An 8270-nucleotide genomic window follows, 5' to 3' on the forward strand; every position below is an offset into this window, starting at 1 on the left:
TTAACTAGTTCTAAGTTCTAGGGGACTAATGACCTCAGCAGTTGAGTCCCATAGTGCTCAGAGCCATTTGAACCATAAATTAAGGATAATGCTGATACATGGTGAAACAAGGCTCTGGTGGGCGGTATGCGGGTTTAAATCACCTCGGGGTATGACCATGCGGTGCATCTGACCTGCAGTCGTCGCACGGTGGCGTTGGCAGCAGTCTACATATGTAGAGGTGTGTTGGTGCATGTCAGAGTACGGTGCAGCGAGAAAGTGTGCAGACGTTTTCAGACATGCTAATGGTAATTGTGGTTTTAAAATGGCTCGAAGAACACATATTGATGACGTTATGAGGGGTGAAATACTAGGGCGACTGGAGGCTGGTCAAACACAGCAGGGCGTAGCATGGGCCCTCCGTGTTCCACAAAGTGTGATCTCACGATTATGGCAACGATTCCAGCAGACAGGAAACGTCTCCAGGCGCTACAGTACCGGACGTCCACAGTGTACAACACCACAAGAAGACCGATATCTCACCATCAGTCCCCGCATACAGCCACGGAAAATTCAGGTAGCCTTGCTCGGGACATTACCGCAGCCACTGGAACAGTTGTCTCCAGACACACAGTCTACAGACGACTGAACAGAAATGGTTTATTCGCCTGGAGACCTGTAAGGTGCATTCCACTGACCCCTGGTCACAGCAGAGCCCATAAAGCCTGCTGTCAAGAACACAGTACATGGTCAATGGAACAGTGGTCCCAGGTTATGTTCATGGAAGAGTCCAGGTAAGGTCTGAACAATTATTCTCGCCGAGTTTTCATCTGGTGTGAACCAGGAACCAGATACCAACCCGTTAATGTCCTTGAAAGGGACCTGTATGGAGGTCGCGGTTTGATGGTGTGGGGTGGGATTATGATTGGTGCACGTACACTCCTGCATGTCTTTGACAGAGGAACTGCAACAGGTCAGGTGTATCGGGACGTCATTTTGCACCAGCATGTCCTCCTTTTCAGGGGTGCAGTGGATCCCATCTTCCTCCTGATGGATGATAACGCACGGCCCCACCAAGCTGCCATCGTGGAGGAGTGCCTTGAAACAGAAGATATCACGCAAATGGAGTGGCCTGCTTCTTCTCCAGACCTAAACCCCAACGAACACGTCTGGGATGCTCTCGGTCGATGTATCGCTGCTCAAACCCCTACGACACTTCAGGAGCTCCGACAGGCACTGGTGCAAGAATGGAAGGCTATACCCCAGCAGCTGCTCGACCACCTGATCCAGAATATGCCAACCCGTTGTGCGCCCTGTACGTGTGCATGGGGATCATATCCCATATTGATGTTGTGGTACATGCTAAGGAAACAGTGGCGTTTTGTAGCACGTGTGCTTTGGGACGGTTTTCTCAACTAATCACCCATACAGTGGACTTACAAATCTGTGTCGTGTGTGTTCCATATGTGCCTATGCTATTAGCGTCAGTTTTGTGTAGTGCCACGTTGTGTGGCATCACAGTCTGCTATTATCCTTAATTTATGAGCATGAGTGTAGATTGTTGCAGGGAGAGTCGTGAGTTCAAAACTCACCTGAACTCAAACATTTAAATTTCTATCTTCGGTTCGAGTACATTCTAGAAGCATCCACAAATGGCAAGAATCATTGTACTGGAATGTTCTGTAGCTGTAAAAATACCGTATGTGTTCTGGCCGGAGGCAGTTCGCTCCGCGCTCTTGTATGTGCAAGTGCTGAATAAACCTTCGTTAAGTGAAGTTAGTGTTCGTCATTCATCTACTTACACCTTCCTCTACGTGACATTATTCTGGTGGAGGCGCCGGGTATTGGAATTTGTGATACCGCACGTTATACACGACACAGTGGCTCCCATTAGGCCACGACATAGCCGCCGTTTACGTGGCGAGAAACCCGAGTTCGAGCCATATTCAACAAATCGCAATCTATTGGAGACAGAAAAAGAAGAGGACGTCACGATGACAGCAACTGTGTGCCACCACATGAGACATCCTTCCGGGTTCTCTGGTGACGATGGCCAAGATCCAAACAAGTGGTTAAAGGTACATGAGCGTATAGCCAAATTTAACAAATGGGATGACACCGTGTGTTTCGCTAACGAATTTTTCTACTTTGTGGGCACTTCCAAGCAATGGTATGAGAACAACGTGGAGACGTTCACAAGCTGGGAAGTATTCCTGGCGGAACTGCTCAAGTATTTCCGCAACACACAACGACAGAAGTGCAAGGCTGTAGATAAAGTGCAGGGCACAGCGTCCAGGAGAAACGACAGCATCCTACATTCAGGACGTCTTGGAGCTGTGTAAAATAGTGGATCCTCGAATGAAGGAGGAAGATAAAGTTGCACATCTCATGAAGGGTGTTGCTAAGGACATGTATCAAGCCCTACTCGTGAAGGAGGTTTCGACAGCACACGACTTCATAAAATGGTGCCAGTATATCGAGACAATGCATAAAAAATGAATTACACGTAAGAAGTTTGAACGCCTTCCAAACGTCGTATCGATGTCTGTGCTGGAGGAAGAAACTGATTTAACAAGTGTTCTTCATCAGATGGCGAGAGAGGAAGTTCAGAAGGCACTTGGATTGCACGGCGAGCAATAAACCGAGATGCTTCAAGAGGTCATAAAGGAGGAAGTGGAACAGATATTGAACCCAGTCTCTCGTCCTTCATTTCCCTTTAAAACGGTAAAAAAAGTCGAGACCCAGGTGAAGTTGTGTTCCTATAATGCCGAATGAGGAACCTGTTTGGGCACCAAGGAAGACTGATGTCTGGAGGACCCAGGATAACAAACCAGTATGTTTCCACTGCGGACGACCGAGATGTGTGGTGCGTTATTGTCGAGAAAGGCAGCGGATATTTGATTACGCCCGCGCCAGAAGACAGCAGACCGATCTTAGCCAACGCCAACTCTGGGACGACAAATATGAGGTGGGTGCAGGACGACGTAGGTCACCATCGCCACAAGCTAGCCGCTGGAGAGGACGCTCCCCAACACGTTGATCAAGGCCTCCGTCGCCGTTTAGAAGCCCCAGCCGATCACCTAGCAGCCGCAACCTGGAAAACTAAAGGGTGCGACCTTCCTTGGAGGTGAGGCCGCTGAAGAGAAAAATCCTCCGCCGTCGATCACTACAAAAATGATAGGAAACTACATCAATATCCTCATGGATGGCCGCCCAGCCCAAGCTCTTGTGGACTCTGGAGCATCATATTCAGTCATTTCGGAGAAGAACCGTCGCCAATTGCAGAAAACCGTATCTGTCGACAACAAAACATCTCTGCTGAAGGTGGCTAATGGGAAATATGTAAAACCTACAGGAAGATGTGTCATTCATGTGGGTATAAGTGCCCATACACAGCCCTTAGAATTCATCGTCTTACAAGAGTGTAGTCATAACGTCATTCTCGGATGGGGCTTCTTAAGCAATTATAGATTGTGGTCGCTCGAAGATTATGCTAGACGAGATGAGATACTGTGGACAGGAAGATGTGCATCCGAGTGTGTGGAGACTATGTGTGCTGGATGAAGTGATCATTCCTGCAGTCAGCGCTAGAAAGGTAGCTGTCATGTGTCTTGCCATGCATCAACCCTGGATCTTGTAGTGAAATGTAAGAGAAGCATACCACTGAAGAATAACTTGGTCATCGCAGCCTCTGTCGTCTCGTTTAAGAACGGATTCGGTGAATTGTGGATAGTTAACTGTTGACGAGAACCGCAGATCGTTCCTAGACGCAAGCCGTTAGTTGAAGAACAGCTGAGCGTCATAGAAACCTTCCATGCCGAGTCCGTGGGCGAAATGAGCACTACCACTACGAGACAAGATCTTCTAGCTCGACTATCACCAGATCTCACTAAGGAACAACAGAAGAAGCTACTTGCCATTCTTCAAGAATTCTCTGAATGCTTCAATCCACAGGTGAAGTGGAAATTAGACAAATTGACGGTGATGCACCGGATTAGTACTGGGGACCATCAACCAATAAGCCAGAGAGCATACCGTGTGTCAGCAACGGAACGTCGAATAATTCGCGACGAGGTAGAGAAAATGATGCAGAATGACATCATTCAGCCTTCGCAGAGCCCATGGTCGTCACCAGTGGTTCTCGTCAGGAGGAAGGATGGCAGTTGGCGCTTTTGTGTTGATTACAGGAAGCTTAATAAGATAACTAAAGAGGACGTTTACCCTCTACCACGAACTGACAATACACTAGATTGTCTAAAGGGGGCTAAGTTTTTCTCAACCATGGAAATGTACTCGGGATACTGGCAAATCGAAGTAGATGAGGCTGATCGTGAGAAAACTGCATTCATCACCCCTGAGGGCCTGTAAGAGTTTAAGGTAATGCCGTTCGGTTTGTGTAATGCACTAGCAACTTTTGAACGAATGGAAATAATCTCCTAAGGCACCTGAAGTGGGCGATGTGTCTTTGTTATTTAGATGACATTATAGTGTTCTCAGAGACATTGGATGAACACATAAAAAGATTGAGGACCGTTCTTAAGTGTCTCCAACAAGTCGGACTGAAACTTAATCCAAGAAAGTGTCTCTTTGGAGCAAAATAAATCAAAATACTTGGGCACCTTGTGTCAAAGGAAGGTGCGCGGCCAGACCCAGAAAAGCTGAGAGATATAACGGAATTTCCTATTCCTAAAAGTATTAGAGATGTGAGAAACTTCCTCAGATAGTGTTCTTATTACCGTCGTTTTATCAAAGACTTTTGTATCAAAGGCAGGCCACTCCAAGACTTGTTAAAATCAGATGCTAAATTTATCTGGGGTGATTTTCAACAAGATTCTTTCGATGTGCTGCGAAAAGCTCTGACGACTGACCCTGTACTTGGTCTGTATCATGAGAGAGCACCTACGGAACTACACACACGTGCCAGTGGGTATGGGAACGGTGCTATTCTGGTGCAGATTTCGGATGGGAAAAGAAGGTTATAGCCTGTGCTTCTAGGACACTTACAAAATCTGAGAGAAACTACTCGACTACAGAAAGAGAATGTCTTGCTGTGATCTGGGCCATGTGCAAATTTTAACAGTATCTCTATGGAAGGCCATTCACAGTTGTTACAGACCATCATTCACTTTGTTGGTTGACAGGTCTTAACGATCCAACAGGAAGACTCGCCAGGTGGGCACTACGTCTTCAGGAGTATGACATAACCATACTGTACAAAAGTGGAAGAAAACACCAAGATGCCGACTGTCTCTCAAGAAACCCTGTGCAAGACCATCAAGACTTTGATGAAGATAGTGACTGTCTCGCTGCACTCCAGGATCCCTCTGCTGAGCAGAAGAAGGACGCCAAGATTTCCCAAATTATGCTTGCCTTAAATTCATTAGATGATGTGAAAGGACAATTTAAGGTAGTTAATGGATTACTTTGCAAGAAAACTTTGATCCGTTTGGAAAGTGGTGGCTACCAGTGATTCCTAAGCATATGCGCTTAGATGTTCTACAGAAATTCCATGACACACCTGAGGCCGGACATTTAGGATTTATTAAGACATACGATAGGATCCGCAAGAGATTTTTCTGGCCAGGTTTATTTAGGAGTGTCCGTCACTATGTGTCGCACTGTCGAGAGTGCCAGAGGAGAAAGGCAGTTCCTCAGAAGCCACCTGGCCTTCTCATACCAATTCGACCAGCCGAAACGCCTTTCCAGAGTGTTGGAATTGACCTCCTCGGACGATTTCCAACGTCTGCTAGTGGCAATAGATGGATTATTGTTTGCACAGATTATCTGACACGCTACGCCATTACAAAAGCCGTGAAAACATGCGAAGCATTCGAGGTAGCCAAATCCATCGTAGAAGATATTGTATTAAGACACGGTGCCCCAAGGTCGTTGGTTACTGATCGAGGAAAAGTTTTTCAATCGAATCTTGTGACAGAGATAAACAGTCGAGGTAACATTACTTATCACATGACGACTGCCTATCATCCCAAACTAATGGGCTTACTGAACGCCTTAATAAGACCTTGGCTAACATGCTATCAATGTTCGTCAATGTTGAGAACACCGCCAAACAAGACACCACAGGATTTGCGCCGTTTTTCCTGGTGCATGGGCGCGAGGCGACTACGGCGATGGATACTGTGTTTCCGTTAGATCCTGATGACGTGAACGACGACTACATCGGCTAGGTGTTAACCAGAGCTGAGGAACCTCGGCAGTCAGCTCGACTCCGCACGCTACAGGCTCAAAAAAAAACAAAAAACGATCGCCGATGGTATGACGCGAGCCACCGCCCTGTTGTCTACCAGCCTGGTGACCTCGTCTGGATCTTCACTCCTGTTCGAAAGGTTGGTCTCTCTGAGATGCTCCTCAGGCGCTACTTTGGACATTATTAGGCTGTAAGACAGTTGTCTGATATTAATTATGAAGTTGAAGATATGGACCCCGACACAAGACGACGAAAGATCAGATACGGTCCACGTCCTTCGAATGAAGCCCTATAAAGATACTGCAACCCAGGGTGAATTCGAAGCTCCAGCGACAGGCAACAAGCGGAAAGGTGACGAAGAACGTAGCGGTAAGGGACGTTCTAAGAAGATCACCGCCAGGGCGAACGTCAGTCATCGGTAGTCGGAGAATGCAGGACCGATGACTCGTTCCTGGACTAGGAGGACTTAACACCGAGACGCTGTTCTCTTAAGGGGGCAGCGATTGTCGCAGAAGAAGCCGAATAGCGTAGTCGCCGTAGTGTAGTGGTTATGATACTATATTGTTGCAGGGAGAGTCGTGAGTTCAAAACTCTCCTGAACTCAAGAATTTAAATTTCTATCTTCGGTTCAAGTATATTCTAGAGGTATCCACAAATGGCAAGAATCATTGTACTGGAATGTTCTGTAGCTGTAAATATACCGAATGTGTTCTGGGCGGAGACAGTTCGCTCCGCGCTCTTGTATGTACAAGTGCTGAATAAACAGGGGACTGATGACCTCATATGTTAAGTCCCATAGTGCTCAGAGCCATTTTGCTGAATAAACCTTCGTTAAGTGAAGTTAGTGTTCGTCATTCATCTACACTACTGGCCATTAAAATTGCTACACCAAGAAGAAATGCAGATGATAAATGAATATTCATTGGACAAATATATTATACTTGAACTGACATGTAATTACATTTTCACGCAATTTGGGTGCATAGATCCTGAGAAATCAGTACCCAGAACAATCACCTCTGTCCATAATAACGGCCTTGGTACGCCTGGGCGTTGAGTCAAACAGAGCTTGGATGGCGTGTACAGGTACAGCTGCCCATGCAGCTTCAACACGATACCACAGTTCATCAAGAGTAGTGACTGGCGTATTGTGACGAGCCAGTTGCTCGGCCACCACTGATCAGACGTTTTCAATTGGTGAGAGATCTGGAGAATGTGCTGGCCAGGGCAGCAGTCGAACATTTTCTGTATCGAAAAAGGACCGTACAGGGCCTGCAACATGCGGTCGTACAATATCCTGCTGAACTGTAGGGTTTCGCAGGAAACGAATGAAGGGTAGAGCCACGGGTCGTAACACATCTGAAATGTAACGTCCACTGTTCAAAGTGCCGCCAAAGTGAACAAGAGATGACCGAGACGTGTAACCAATGGCACCCCATACCATCACGCTGGGTGATACGCCAGTATGGCGATGACGAATAATCGCTTCCAATGTGCGTTTACCGTGATGTCGCCAAACACGGATGCGACCATCATGATGCTGTAAAAATAACCAGGATTCATCCGAAAAAATGACCTTTTGCCATTCGTGCATCCAGATTCGTCGTTGAGTACACCATCGCAGGCGCTCCTGTATGTGATGCAGCGTCAAGGGTAACCGCAGCCATGGTCTCCGAGTTGATAGTCCATGCTGCTGCAAACGTCGTCGAACTGTTCGTGCAGATGGTTGTTGTCTTGCAAACGTCCCTATCTGTTGACTCAGGGATCGAGACATGGCTGCACGATCCGTTACAGCCATGCGGATAAGATGCCTGTCATCTCGACTGCTAGTGATACGAGGCCGTTGGGATCGAGCACGGCGTTCCGTATTACCCTCCTGAACCCACCGATTCCATATTCTGCTGACAGTCATTGGATCTCGACCAACGCGAGCAGCAATGTCGCGATACGATAAACCGCAATCGCGATAGGCTACAATCCGACCTTTATCAAAGTCGGAAACGTGATGGTACGCATTTCTACTCCTTACACGAGGCATCACAACAACGTTTCACCAGGCAACGCCGGTCAAGCGCTGTTTGTG

Source organism: Schistocerca americana, chromosome X (assembly GCF_021461395.2).
Source record: "Schistocerca americana isolate TAMUIC-IGC-003095 chromosome X, iqSchAmer2.1, whole genome shotgun sequence".
NCBI lineage: Eukaryota > Metazoa > Arthropoda > Insecta > Orthoptera > Acrididae > Schistocerca > Schistocerca americana.